A 13,562-nucleotide genomic window follows, 5' to 3' on the forward strand; every position below is an offset into this window, starting at 1 on the left:
GGAGGGGCAGAGAGAGAGGGAGACACAGAATATGAAGCAGGATCCAGGCTCTGAGTTGTCACCACAGAGCCTGACATGGGGCTCAAACTCAGGGACTGTGAGATCATAACTTGAGCGAAAGTGTCCAGCTGAAGTTGGGCACTTAACTGACTGAGCCACTCAGGCACCCCTACTCTGTAATTTTTTTTATATCAGTCACATGTTGAAATGATAGTTTGGATATATTGAGCTAAAATAAATAATATATTTATTACTATAAAAAATTGGGGAGCCTGGGTGGCTCAGTCAGTTAAGCATCTGTCTACAGCTCGGGTCATGATTTCACAGTTTGTGAGTTCGAGCCCTGCATCAGGCTCTGCTCTGGCAGTGTGGAGCCTGCTTGGGATTCTCTCTCTCTCTCTCTCTCTCTCTCTCTCTCCCTCTCTATGTGCCCCTCCCCTCCCTGTGTGCATATTCTCTCTCTCTCTCTCTCTCTCTCACTCACTCACTCACTCATCTAAAATATAAACTTAAAAAAACTTCCTTGTATCTTTTTACTTTTTAAAATGTGTGTACTACAAAATTTTTAATCACAGCCTGCAGTGTATTCTACTGGACAGTGTGACCTGTTCTATCCCGTACCTTCCCACACAGTTGCTGAGAAGTGATGGCTCCCTCGGCTGCCGTCCCTCCCGGCGCTCTGGAAAGAGTTTGCTTCTGAATGGCAGCTTCTCTCTTCTGGTCCTCATTCATGGGATAAAACCACTTGTCCACATAGAGTAGTTACTCCATTTGTGCCTCCAGCAATCAATGATACAGGGCCACAATACAAGACTGGGGACTCAGAAGATGTGCAATTCAGTCCCAACATTGCTATGGAAAGATAATAGAATATGCCACCCCAAAAAATGCCATTTTGACCCTGGGATTATTTTGAGCTGAAGGAAACTGAGAAGAAGTAGATACAAGAAAAACTCTCTGTCCTCCTGCTTTTTGCCTAAAAGTAGGACATAAATTTGTAAAGGTATTCCCCTCCTCTCTCTTCCAGGAAGAACAGATGTTTATCACTAAGATAATTCTAGACCCTTATCAGTCTAGAGATGGCACCAGAGGAACTGACATAATGAATTTTACTGACCAGCCCTTATGTTCCATTAGTTCCCCCCATATGTTTACCTTCCTGAAATCTGTCACCCCTAGAAGCTCAAAGTCCTTTGTCTTGCCACTTTACTACAAATTTATTGTCCTTTTGCTAAGATGTTGTATAAGTCCAAGTTCTCACCACTGCCTTTGAGTTATTCATCACCCCAGGGTAGACCAAAAATTCTTAGGGTGTCTAGCTCCACTTCCTGGTTCACTTTCCCAGCTTCCTCCCTTCCTTCTTCCTGGTTCAGTGAAGGTGCTATGCCTGTTTGCGGCCTCTTCTGGACTCTAGCTTCTGTTCTCTGTCTGAAGCCCATTCCTACCCCTTCAAATCATCAGCTATGATTCCCTTGTGGGCTTCTAAATGCTGGGAGTTCCCACAAGTGAGCTAGGAAAGGAGTTCTTTTTTTTTCCATTCTCTTTTTTTTAATATCAGCAATTTATTTATTTAAGAGCATGTGCATGCAAGCAGGGGGAGGGGCAGAGGAAGAAGGAGAGAGAAACCTTAAGCAGACTCCACATTCAGCATGGAGCCTTACGTGAGGCTTGATCTCTCCACTATGAGATCATGACTGAGCCAAAATTAAGAGTACAATGATTAATTGACTGAGTCACCTAGGCACTCTAGGAAATGAGCTCTAAGTGCCTGGGATTTGGGATGCAAAGTATCCACTCTTTTCGTGGTTTTATCCACTATTGCTTCCTCTGGATCTGGAAGTTATTCCAGCAAACCCTGGCTGCTCTGCAGGAAATGTTACAAATAATTATTTCTTCAAGAATTACCTTTTAAAAATATATGTGCCTTTAAAAAAGATTGGTTATGGGGTACCTGGGTGGCTCAGTCAGTTAAGCATCCTGACTCTTGATTTCAGATCAGATCATGATCCCAGGGTCGTGGAACTGATCCCTATGTTGGACTCTGCACTGAGCTTGGAGCCTGCTTGGGATTCATTCATATTCTCTCTATCTCTCTCCCTCTCTCTCCCTCCCTCTCTCTCTCTCTCTCTCTCTCTCTCTCTCTCTCTCTCTCTTTCTCTCCCCCCCCTCCCTCCCCTCCACTTATTCTCTCTCTCAAAAAAATTTTTTTAATGTTTTATTTATTTTTGAGAGAGAGAGAGGAAGGGAGGGTCAGAGAAAGAGGGAGACACAAAATCCAAAGACAGGCTCCAGGCTCTGAGCTAGCTGTCAGCATAGAGCCCGATGCAAAGCTCGAACCCATGAACTGTGAGATCATGACCTGAACTGAAGCCAGACACTTAACTGACTGAGTCACCCAGGTGCCCCCCCAAATTTTTAATAAAATAAAAAGATTGTTACTGTGCAAATGTTTCTGACTGCCTTATGTAGCCAGTTTTCTCCTCCAGCAGGACCCATGTATAATTTTAGGTAAATTATTCCTTTCTACTAAAGGAAATTATGATTCCATAATCATAAGACTAGTTTTGATAATACACCGACTTCAGAGAATCTCAGCCTCCCTGTAGCATGCCTGGGTGCAAAGAACAAAGATGCTGGATTCTGGCTGGATCTGGGTACGACACTCACTGGATCGTGCAGGTGACTGTCTCAGGGCTGAGACATGCTCCCCACTTGGAAAAGGAGAGCTGAGGACAGATCTCCTGATGTGAAAAGTGTACAGACAGATGGGGCACAACAGCATAATCATTCGCACAGTATTAGTCCACGATCATTTCATTTTCTCTGGCAACTCGTCTTCCTTCTGTGTTTCCCCTCACCCAAAGCCTATTATGGCCATGGGCCAAGGCCTCACTGTGTCCAGAAACCACACTCATGGAAACTGGTATTTTTCTCCATTTTGGTGGTTTCCCATGACCAGCCAAGGAAAGGACCCAACAACCATTCTCAATGCCCATAGGTTGACATGAGTTTTCTTGTTATTTTATCATTATTACTTTTCCCCCCAGAGGAAAGAAAAAGGGCCTACTAGGTACTGAATTGTGTCCTCTTTCTAAATAAAGCCTTTACAAGGTAATTAAGGTTCAGTGAGGTCATAAGGATGGACCCTAATCCAATAAAGCCAGTGCCCTTATAAGAAGAGGAAGAAATACCAGAGGGTTCTGTCTCCACGTGTGAGGACACAGTAAGATGGCTGCTGTCCGCAAGCTCTAAAGGGAGCTCTCCCAGGAACTGAATCAGCCAGTACATTGACCTTGGACTTCTCGGCCTCCAGAACTGTGAAAAAATTAACTTACATTAAAGATTTATGTTTAAGTCATTTGATTTTGATGACCTGAGTAGACTAATACAGGGCCATTCATTCACTCATTCTCCATTTGTTGAGCATCTTTTATGAGACAGTATGAGGTCTAGCCTTGCAGTTGATAGGTCTGAGTTTAGTATATAAGGGAAGAAAAATCTTTTCTCTATCCTAGGTTCTATGGTTGGAGCCCTAGAAATCAAACTGATAAAAGACAGTTTAACCAGAAAAAAAAAGTTTATTAATTCATATAAAATGTATATATACATGGGGGAAGCTCAGTGACAAGTAACTCAAAGGGATGGTTGGAACTGGGGCTTATATAGCATGTTAACAAATTATACATTTGTAGAGAAGTGACATGGCAAAAAAGGGGGGTTCAGGCTTTTAGGGGTGACAAACTGTAGGAAGGTAAATATATGGGAGGAAGCCAATAGAAGAGGAGTTATTTTTATCTTATTTTAGTAAAGTTTCTTATGTAGATTTTTTTTTAAGTTTATTTATTTATTTTTGAAAGAGAGAGAGCACACATAGAGAAGTGGCAGAGAAAGAGAGAGGGAGACACAGAATCCGAAGCAGGCTCCAGGCTCTGAGCGGTCAGCACAGAGCTTGATGCGGGGCTCGAACTCACAAACTTTGAGATCGTGACTGGAGCCAAAGTGGACACTCAGCCAACTGAGCTCCCCAGGGGCTCCTGTGGGTTACTGTTGGTGCCTTGGGCTGATAAGAGTCTAGAGTTGTCTCTGGTGATTAAGAATCTAAGAGATGTCCTCCTCTTCCTTGTATGAAAGACGAAGACACGTTTACAAGTGGAAACTAATATCCTGCTTTCAGCCAGATGGGGGAGGGCAGACAGCTTTTTTGTTTTTTCTGCATCTGTTGTTTCTTAATTGCCTTCAACTCAAAATAATCCTTCTGCCAAAGTGGCATATTTGGGAGTGGCATATTCTGGTTTCCTTCACTCCTGACTCTACTAGCTGAGTGACCTTCACCAATTTACCTGGCCTCTCTAAGCCCTCAAGAGGCTTATAAAATGGGTTCAGTAAGAGTATTTTCTTCTTCATAGCAGTGTGATGAGGATTAAATGAACTATTGCATATACACTCAAAATAGAGCCTACCAGAGTTTGTTATTTTGAGGGGGGTGGAGAGATGGTGCAAAAGTTAAGGACTTAGATTTGGAAGCCGTATAGCCTGGGCTTGAATCTCAGCTCTGTCGCTGTGTGACCTTGGGCCGATTGCCTAACCTGTCTAGGCCTCAGTTTTTTCATCTGTAAAATATGCAATATAATTCATAGGGTGTTGAGTTATAAAGTAAATGAACATATGTAAAGCACTTCCAGCAGGACCTGGCACACAGGAAGTTTTATGTAAGTTCTAGCTGTTCCCATCATCCTGGGCTCAGGGGAGGGAGAGAAAAGCAGCAGCAGGCTGACCCTTTCTGCTTGAGGTCAGTGGGGTCAACAAGGCCTATTGCTGTGAGTCTGGGTCCCTACGTGAGTGTTCATACCTGCTATCCAGGTGACCTTGAGCAGTTCCTTCATCTCCCTGGGCCTCATTCCCTCTTCTGTAGAAGGTGGCTGGATGAGAGGACCTCAGACGTGGGCTGTGTATTCATGACGGGGATAGAAGCAGAGGCAAGGTGGGGCACCTGGGGGGCTCAGTCTGTTGGGCGTCCGACTTTGGCTCAGGTCATGATCTCACAGCTTGTGGATTCAAGCCCCGCATCAGGCTCTGTGCTGACAGCTCAGAGCCCGGAGCCTGCTTCAGATTCTGTGTCTCCCTCTCTCTCTCTGCCCCTCCCCAGCTCACGCTCTGTCTCTTTCTCTCCTTCAAAAATAAATAAACATTTAAAAAAATTTTTTTAAAGAAGCAGAGGCAGGGACTAAAATGACAAAGCAGAAATCCAAGATGACCTTCTGGAGCACCCTAAAGGTGGCCCAGGGAGTAGGAATACTGCTGGCCTGGTGACGGCAGCCACCCACTCAAACCGCCAGGGGAGGTGGGGTGCTCGGGCGAGGGACACAAGTTCTGCATTGGGTTGGAAGGGAGAGAGGCGCATCCTCACCACCTTCACACCGCAGATCCTTGCCAGCATGTAGCAGTGTGGCACAGACAACTCCTCTTCCTTGCCTTAACAATCTAGTTTACTGCAGAAGTGTTAAATATTCATGCAGAGAAAGGCCTGGGAGCTTCAGTAAATGCTTCCCAGGGGTTTATCTGTGCCAGGGGCTTGAATTCAGGGGAAAATGAACTGCCGCCTCCTCCCAGGAGGTGATGCTAGGAGGAGCAGGACTGACTATCAAGAGGACACAGTGATGCCTGAGAGTCCACTGAGCACTGGTTCCCCAAAGGAGAGAATAGAGGACAGATGACCACGGGCCATGGGGAGGGGTTGGGGTCCCCAGGAGAGGGGTCTTCTGAGACTCCATTTCCATGGTGAGCTAGAGGAAGCCTGCTCTGCCAGTGTAAACCTGCCAGCTGAACCAGATGAGGATTAAGTAATATATTAATTTCGGGGAGACTCCTCTTTGCTGGTGGTGCCCTTGGGGAAGGATCTTGGGCCAGCCCTTTGTAGGAACAATCCTATGGAATAGAACTTGGTTCACTGCTTTTACAACATGCCAAGGGCAGAGCTGGTTGCTGGATATATAACCAAAAATGAAATGCAGCTCCTGTCCTCCCCAGTTAGGTTGAAAACACAGTCCTGGACACCCATGACGAAAGATAACACACCACACCAAACTGAATGTCCAGCAAGAGAGGATTTGGTACATCTACATTGGGGAACACTAAGCGGCTGCTGAAAAGAATGAGATCTTCCTTTATGTACTGATCTGCAAAGATGTACAAGACACGTGAAGTGTAGAAAGCCCTGGATGCAACAGTCTGGAGAGCAAGCTCCCATTCCATGAAAACAAAAAAGATAATTATGTGGCAGGTGCGTATGTGTGCACATACTTGCCTGTGCATCTATTTCTTGGAAAAATAACACAGGATAATTAAGATGGTTCTCTCCTGGTCTGCACTGGCTGGATGAGGGAAGAGAACTGTAACTTCTAACTTATACCCTTTTCATTTCCCAAATGTTTCCACTATAAACATATATGCGCTGCTGTAATAGAAATCCATAGCCTGGGTAGCTTATACGCAACAAAAATTTATTTCTCACTGTTCTGGAGGTTGGGAAGTCCAAGGTCAAGACAGATTTGGTCAGTCTGCTTCCTTGTTCATAGATGACTGTCCTCTTGCTGTGACCTCACATGGCAGAAGGGACAAAAGAGCTCTCTGGGGTCTCATTCACGCGGGCTCCACCCTTTGGCTTGACCATCTCTCAGAGGCCTCACCACTTAATACCGTCACCTTGGGGGTTAGGATTTCAACATATGAATTAGGCGGGGAGCGCGGGGGACACAATCATTCAATCTACATCACATATATTGATTGTAAGATGGTTTAAAAGATTAAAATAACATATATACAGCCACAGATAGGTACACAGAGCACATTGTAGGGGTCTAGAAGGAGGATGTTTGGGAAGTTGGAGGCCACAGAAGGATTTACCTATGAAATTGAAGGGGTTGGGTAAGTAAGAGCTTAAGTTGAGAAAATTTTGTCTTTTTTATTTTTTTCCTGTGCCATCGAAGAAGTTGAGCAGGCAGTGACATTTGGAGAAGTCAGGAGAGGGGGATGGAATAGGTAACTAACTTCATCAGGTGAGAGGTTGCTGGAGGCCCCAAAGGCGCAACTGAACCCAGAATCATAGATATTTGTAGGAGGATCGGGGTGCTGGTTACAGTCAGGACAAGGAAGGCTGAGGCTTTCTCTTTTAATCCTTACGATAACCCTTAGAGATAGGTAGTATCATCTTTGTTTATAGATGAAGAAACTGAGACACAGAGAGGTTAAGTGACTTGCTGTAGGTAGTAAAACTGGAACCCACCTCAAACCTGACTAACTGCAAAGCCTATGCTTTTGCCATAAAACTCTGAAGAGGTGCACTGCAACCTTTCCTCTAGCCACAGGGATACACAAATCCTCAGTGCAGTGACCCACACTCTACCTCCCACCACCACCGAATCTTCAGGTAATCAGAATAAAAGTTCTGATGCACAGAGAATTCTTTCCAATATCTATGCTGATACTTACACTGCTTTCCTTTCCTTTCATTGACCTCTGCAGTGGTCACTCTCCAATATGAAGATGCCCATTGCAACCCACCTACATCTTCTTTAGAACAAACATCTCTACTTTTTCCAATCCTTTGATATGACATGACTTCCAAATGCTTCAATATCCTGGTCTCCCATATACAGCATTCAGCTGACAACAAAAATTACCATGTGTTCAAAGAAGGAAATGTGAACCATAATTCAGAGGCAAATCAGTCCATAGAAATAGACCTCCAGGTGACAGAGATAATGAAATTGGTCCAGGGTCTGATCAGGTGACAGAAAACAGTAATTAGAACAGAGAATGTTTAATGTAAAGAATTATAAACTTAGGGGCGCCTGGGTGGCTCAGTTGGTTCAGCATCTGACTTCAGCTCAGGTCATGATCTCATAATTTGTGAGTTCGAGCCCCACGTCAGGCTCTGTGCTGACAGCTCAGAGCCTGGAGCCTACTTCGGATTCTGTGTCTCCCTCTCTCTCTGCCCCTCCCCTGCTCATGCTCTGTTTCTGTCTTAATAATAAATAAACACAAAAAAACTTAAAAAAGGAATTATAAATTTAAACAGCAGAGAAACTATACAGGTAAGGGGTTGGGGGAGTCTAAGGAATAACCTAGTTCTGAGGAAGAAGGGCTAAGAAAGAGAGGGAGATCCTTTCCAAGGTCAAGATTCAAATCTAGTTTTAATCCATCGAAGAATGGAAACGCTCTCTGGGCTGCCCAGGTCATATCTGGTCTACATTGGATGGGAAAGTAGAGAATCCTTGCCTGTAGGGCTCAGTTGGGCAGAGCTGGTGAGTAGGAGTGCAGAGGGAGTCCAGGCATTGGGGACCAACTTAGCATCAGGGCAATGTGATTGCTGGATTGTATGATGTCTGTGTCAGGAGGGCTGTGGGAAGCAACCATCTGAGATACAGGTAGGCCAAGGCCAGAAGATGGATACACAGAGGGAGTCAGGATGTAGGGAACCCACTTGCTGTCGGGGCAACCTAAGGCTTGGTACTCATGTTGTTGACATCAGGAGCACTGTAGTGACATAGCTGGTGGGCCGGAGCCAGGCCTGCAAGGTTGCCGAGGGACTCTGTGCTTTGCACATGAAGCTAGCAGTCATGCAACAATAGCAAGTAAACAAAAACAGAAGCAGTGGAACTGGGAGAAGCTCTTTCCTCCTACTAAGTCCCTCCAGCTTCCGCTGCTGACAAAAATGAACATTGTAGTTACTGCAAAAGAGAAATACTTAAAGGGTCTTGTTCATTATCATAGTGCAGCTCATGAAGGTTTGATTTAGCACTAAGGGGCAATCAATTGGTAATTAGCATAGCAGCCAATAATATTTTTAAAAAATTTTATGTTTCTTCATTTTTGAGAGACAGAGCATGAAAGGGGAGGGGCAGAGAGAGAGGGAGACACAGAATCTGAAGCAGGCAACAGGCTCTGAGCTGAGAGCACAGAGCCCAGTGCAGGCGTGAACCCATGAACTGTGAGATCATGACCTGAGCCGGAGTCAGATGTTTAACTGATTGAGCCATCCATGTGCCCCGCAGCCAATGACTTTAAAACAGCTATTATGAATATGTTCAAGGATATAAAGGAATAGGCAAATATAATGAACAAACAAATGGAAAATCTTAGCAGAGAAATGGAAACTATTTTTTTAACAGATTTTGAGCAATCTCTGTATTCAATGTGGAACTTGAACTTCTAACATTGAGATCAAGAGTCGTATTCTCTACTGACTGAGCCAGCCATGCACCCCTGAAATGAAAAGTATTTTTAAAAAGCTAAATAGAGGGGCACCGGGGTGACTCAGTTGGTTAAGCATCCAACTCTTGGTTTCTGCTCAGGTTATGATTTCTTAGCTTTGGGGTTTGAGCCCCACATCAGGCTCTACATTGACAGTGCAAAGCCTGCTTGGGATTCTCTCTCTCACCCTCACTCTCTCTGCCCCTCCCCCACTTGTGCTGTCTCTCTCTGTCTCAAAATAAATAAATAAACTTAAAAAAACAGAAGTAAACTCCAAAATGGGATGCAGATCATTGATTTTTGACAGAGGGCCCAAAGCAATTCAAAAGGAAAGGAAACTTTTTCAACAAATTGCACTATACCAATTGGGTAAATATATAGGTGGGAAAGTAACTTACTATTAGACATAAAAATTAATTTGAGACAGTTTATGGACCTACAGGGAAAAGCTTAAACTATAAAGTGTCTAGAAGAAAGCATACAAGAAAATCTGCCTGCTCTTGGGCTACGTAAAAATTTCTTAGGGATGACTCAGCAGTAAAATAAAAATTGATAAATTGGACTTCATCACAATTAAAACTTCTGTTCATTAGAAGATATCATTAAGAAATTGAAAAAGCAAGCCACAGACTAGGTTATGTCTATATCCTACTGTATATTTATAACTCACATTCTGATGAAAGGCCTGTATCCAGATTATATAAAGAATTCATACATCAATTTAAGGACACACAATAAGATGAGGTGCCTGGGTGGCTCAGTTGGTTAAGCGTCCGACTCTTGCTCTCATCTCAAGTGTTGATCTCAGGGTCATGTTTAAACCCCATGTTGGGCTCTGCATGAGGTGTGGAGCCTATGGAAGGGAGGAAAGGATGAAGGGAAGGAGGGAGGGAGCACAATGAGAAATAATAAAAAGACTTGAACCGACACTTCACAAGGAAAGATTTACAGATGGCCAGTAAGCACACTAAAGGGTATACAGTACCGTTAGTCATCAGAGAAGAACGAATTAAAACCACAATGATATGTATCACTTTAGCCACTAGAATGACTAAAACTTAAAAGACTAACAGTAACAAGTGTTAGCAAAGATGTAGAGCAACTAGAATTTCTCATAACTCCTCATGGGAATGTAAAATGACATAAACCACTGTGGGAAACAGTTTGGTAGTTTCTTATAATGTTAAATAACACCTACTCTGTGATCCAGCAATTCTACTCCTAGACATTTATCAAAGATAAATGAAACTATTTACCCATAAGAAGATTTGTGGCCAAATGTTTACAGCTACCATACTCCTATGAGCCAAAACCTGGAAATAACCCAGCTGTCCTTTAACAGAAATAGATTATGGTATATCCATACAATGGAATACTACTCCGCATTAAAAAGGAACAAAATACATCTGAAACTAATGTGACATTGTGTGTCAACTATACTTCAATAAAAAAAATATTTTTTTTTAAAAAGGAACAAAATGGGTGCTCCTGGGTTGCTCACTCAGTTAAGTGTCTGACTTCAGCTCAGGTCATGATATCACAGTTCATGAGTTTGAACCCTGCATCAGGTTCTCTGTTGTCAGTACCGAGCCCACTTGGATCCTCTATCCTCTCTTGTTTCCCCTCCCCTGCTTGTGAGTGTTTTCTTCCTCTCTTTCTCTCTCTCTGTCTCTCTGTCTCCCTCTCTCCCTCTCCCTCTCCTCCTCTCTCTCTTTCTCTCAAAAACCAACATTTAAGGGGCGTCTGGGTGGCTCAGTCAGTTAAGTGTTCAACTCTTGATTTTGGCTTGGTCATGATCTCATGATTTGTGAGTTCGAGCCCTATGTCTGGCTCTGTACTGACAGTGTGGAGCCTGGTTGGTATCCTTTTTTCCCCTCTCACTCTGCCCCTCCCCTGCTCGCTCGCTCTCTCCCTCTCTCTCTCTGTCTCTCTCAAAAATAAATGAATAAGAGAAACATTTTTAAAAAGTAAAACATTTAAAAAATTAAATTAAAAAGGCATAAAATGTTAATACATGAAACAGCATCTCAGAAACAGTGTGTTGAATGAGAAACGCTGAGGACACTAGACCATATTGTATAAAAGTGTCACATGTGCCTGTCATTCATGAGTTAGTCTTGAATAAATCTGACCTCAGCAAGATTAACTGAGCATCTACTAGGTGCCAAGTTTGTAAACTGTGAAGAAAGAATAAGTGAGGAGGAAGTAGCTGAAGATATATAGGAAAGGGAACCCTGGGGAAATGAGAAGGAGGAAAACCCCCTAGCCCAGATGGAGGAGTGGGCGTGGCCTGCGCAGTGGACTCGGAGACACGAGAAGGAGGGCAAGGAAGAAGGAGCTGCAGAGAAACGGGGGAGGGCTGTCAGGCCAAGCCATGCACTCAGCTGCGCCTGACGGCCTCAGATCTGTGGTCTCCCCAAGCCTGAGGCTTTTCAACCATTGCTCTATATCCCGGAGAAATGAGGGGAGAGAGTACAAAGTTCAGGGTGTTTAGAAGAGGCAGCACAGAAGGAAAAAGTGATTAGAGTTGAAGGCATTTACACGCCCTTGAAATAGCGGTTCACAAGTAGGGGCTCATCAGGGAGGGGAAAGAAGTGGAACCAGGAGAGGAGAAGATGAGGAAATGAGAGGCGGGGAGCGCCTGGCTGGCTCATTTGGAGGAACGTGCAACTCATGACCTGAGTTTGAGCCCCACATTGGGTGCAGAGATTACTTAAAGAAATAAATATTTTTTTTTTTTTTTTTTTAGCGAAAGGCTGGAGGCCCAGGTGGAACCAGTGAGAGCCCTGGGGGGCTGAAGCTTGCAGTCAGGCTGGATCTGGGGCTGAAGACTGCAAATCCGCCCCTCTTTCCCTTACAGACAAAGCACTTGGGATTCCTCCGGCACTGTTCTGTTTCAACGAATTCCACACATTTTTTGAAAGCCTATTGTGTGGTAATCCAAACTGTCTTGTAGAGGGAAGTTTGTGTAGGCTGTTTCCACCCAGCCGAAGATAAATCCTCAGGAGACTGTATTCAAACAGCTTTCTAGTCTGCCCACCTCAGCTGCGTACCTGACACTCCATTTTTCTTTTCTTTTCTTTTTTTTTATATTTATTTTTGAGAGACAGAGACAGCACAAGCAAGGGAGGTCAGAGAGAGAGGGAGACACAGAATCTGAAGCAGGCTCCAGGCTCTGAGCTGTCAGCACAAAGCATGACATGGGGCTTGAACTCACAAACCATGAGATCGTGACCTGAGCCGAAGCCGGAGACCCAACCGACTGAGCCACGCAGGCACCCCATGACACTCCGTTTTTCAACAGAAAGAGTTCTCATACCCTTCAGCCAGCAATTTCACTTCTTAGAATCCATTCTTCCTGGAGTGTTTTAGACACGTGGGCAACACCTTCTGTGCCAGGCTAGTCATTTTAATGCCATTTGCAGCCACAAGAGGAACAACATCACCAGGAGGCTGCTTAAATAAATACCACCACTTCCATGGGATGAAATACCATTGTATCTGTAACAAGAAACGATTTTTAAGTACTGATATGAACTGGTTTCAAATGCGTATTGTTTGAAGCGAAAATGGAAATAAGGTGCAGAACAATGTGTGTGGTGTTTTATCATTTGAGTAAAAATAAAGACACACACACACTTAGAAACTAGTCACTCTTGGGACAGGGATGCAGCATAGAGATGGGAGGGGACTTATTTTCCCCGGATACCCTTGTATACACTTTTTGTCTTTATGATTTTTTGTCATTTTGAGAGCGAGAACACTCACCTGTTACTGCCTGGAGGACGGGGAAAACTTCAATCTAAGGAATGAAGCCCTAATGGTGTAATTTTAGGACTTGACCCTCCCAGGACCCCTCAGAGGTCACAGCACTGCCAATCTTCCACGTCTTCCTTGGAGCTGATGGGAGACCTATTCTAGTTCTAAACACCTGGACTCAAAGGATTGGCCCCTGGAAATGGTCTCTGTACAGATGCCTCCCGTGTCTATTCCTCAGCAACCTGGCAACCAGGACAGCTAAGAATCAAAACTTTTTTATAAGATATTGTCTCTCTTTTCTTTTTGTTTTATTTATTTATTTTGAGAGAGAGAAAGAGAGAGAGAGAGAGAGAGAGAGACTGTGAACAAGGGAGGGGACAGAGAGAGAGAAAATCCCAAGCAGGCCCTGGGATGCCAGTGCAGAGCCCCATGTGGGGCTCGAACTAACAAACCATGATATCATGACCTGAGCTGAAATCAAGAGTCGGGCTCCTAACAAACTGAGCCACGCAGGCAGCCCAAAGCTTTTTTTTAATGACTCTGTAGGGTCA

At 44.1% G+C, this 13,562-nt stretch overlaps 1 long non-coding RNA gene across 1 annotated transcript in view; it reads left to right on the plus strand.

The window, feature by feature from the left end:
- LOC115289795 overlaps window positions 1–12,309 on the plus strand; it is an 88,705-nt gene extending 76,396 nt beyond the window's left edge. The window contains exon 4 of the long non-coding RNA XR_003907810.1: window positions 12,002–12,309. This is a non-coding gene — a long non-coding RNA (uncharacterized LOC115289795). The remainder of the gene's footprint in view (window positions 1–12,001) is intronic.
- The last annotated feature ends 1,253 nt before the right edge of the window (window positions 12,310–13,562 follow it).

This window comes from Suricata suricatta, chromosome 4 (genome assembly GCF_006229205.1).
Source record: "Suricata suricatta isolate VVHF042 chromosome 4, meerkat_22Aug2017_6uvM2_HiC, whole genome shotgun sequence".
NCBI lineage: Eukaryota > Metazoa > Chordata > Mammalia > Carnivora > Herpestidae > Suricata > Suricata suricatta.